Source organism: Gadus macrocephalus, chromosome 19, assembly GCF_031168955.1.
Source record: "Gadus macrocephalus chromosome 19, ASM3116895v1".
In the NCBI taxonomy this organism is placed as follows: Eukaryota; Metazoa; Chordata; class Actinopteri; order Gadiformes; family Gadidae; genus Gadus; species Gadus macrocephalus.
In genome coordinates this window covers 3,228,869-3,230,870 of record NC_082400.1, presented here as the reverse complement: position 1 = coordinate 3,230,870, position 2,002 = coordinate 3,228,869, and positions in this window count along the sequence as shown.

Here is a 2,002-nt window from a genome sequence, read left to right as displayed (position 1 = left end):
ACATTGCTTAAGAATAATGTACAACCCTGCCCGTTACTGGCCATTTTCGGTGTAGGCCTATCTACTGAACCCCTCCCTTGCACCTCCAATGAGGCTGACATGATAGCTTTTGCATCGCTACTGGTCAGGTGGAGAATTCTCCGAAGCTGGAAGTTCCTAATTCTCTGCCTAGCTAGCCTACATAGGCCTATGTGATGTATTTTCTGCGTTTAGAGAAAATCAAGTTTATAGTAATAGGGTCTACCAAGCGATTTTTAAAAAGTGGCCACCCTTGTTTCATACTTCAGAAACGTTTTAACTGCTTTCCCCTCGGACTGAGTGCATACCTCATTGTATGGGGGTGCTGTTCTGTGGCTGATTCCTGAACACTGTGCCCCCTGAACCCAACACTGGCAGGCTTTAGTAGAGGTGCTCTGGTTTCTGTATTGCGTTGGTATACGTGTATGCATTCTTTTTTATTCTGTACTGTACATTCTTTTTTATTTATTTAATTTAATTTTAATAATGTAATGTGTTTCAATGTTGTTTGTTTTTCTTTCCTGTAGGGTTGGGTGGGGTGGATGGTTGGGCTGGTAAACTGGTCAAATGTAGGTGGTGACATGCTAACCTGGAATTGTACATTCAAACATTCATTGTTTGAATGTACTTCCAATAAGATATAAAAAAAAAAAAAGAGGTTGGAGAATGCTTGTTCAGCCTCAGGAGTACAAGCGAACAGGATGACATCTGAGGCAATTCTTGTGAAGGTTCATCTATCCTTCTGTAATCCCTGATGAAGAATGTCCTTCACCAAGGTATGAAAAACAGCAGGCGTATTAGTGGGCCAAAAGGCATAACCAAGTACTAAATGGCTGTAACGGGTGTTAAAAGTCATCTTCAACTTGTCTCCCCCCTTAATCTGGACCAGGTGGAAGGCTTTTTGAAGAGCTTTCTCCCTTTTGGTACTCAAAAGCAGCGCTGATCAGAGGCAGAGGATTCTTGTTCTACACTGATTGTTCTGACCTCAGAGATCAAGGGCGGAGGGTTTTATCAATTCAATTCAATTCAATTCAATTCAATTCAATTCAATTCAATTCAATTCAATTCAATTCAATTCAATTCAATTTTATTTGTATAGCCCTTAATCACCATTCCAGTCTCAAAGGACTTAACAAGCCAAATATTTATGACACCTCCCCTTTACCCAAGCCCCCACAAGGGCAAGAAAAAACTCCCTTGAAATTAGCAAGGAAGAAAGCTTGAGAAGAAATGCATAGTAGGGGATCCCTTCTTCCAGGGATGGTCAGGAGTGCAATGGGTGCCATAATTGACATAAAGGTAAATACATGCACATCATAATAAATTGTTGATGTGGTGCTGGCCGGTTAACCATGAGGAGAGTCCAGGCATCCAGTCCAGTCAATGCAACACGCTAGAACAGACCGAATAGTGAATTAGAACGGAAAAGTACATACTGGAAATGTATACTGCATGAACAAAAGCACAAAGAAACACAGAGTGGTCTTCACATCGCATCTGTGTGGTTGTGGCCTGTATGCATCGCCTTCACATGGTTTTGCAAAGCTGTACATGTCTTAAAGATATTGATGTGGATGTGTCCAACATTCTCATATATTCACGTTTTTTACATTTCTCACAGCAAATATGTTTTTGAATGACTTTCTGAAAATGGGGTTTTAAGATCGGACATATGTAATTATAATTTGTAAGCCCATGTTGCAAATATAACAACAAAAAAAACATTTAAAATGTTGATGCATGATCGTGGACTATATGGAAATAATACAATTCCAGGTCTTCTGGAAATGTTTATTGTCGCTGTGTCATAATTCAGCTTAATTTTTAATATATTGTTGCATTAACGAGAAAATGTCAAACTGGCACTGCATGTTGAAAAGGTTGCTGACCCCTGAGATAGACAGTTGTGATTGGCCCGACCAGGGCCCGGTCGGCAGTAATCAGTTTGAACAGGAGGGGGGGCTATAGATATGCCAGAGCAAAT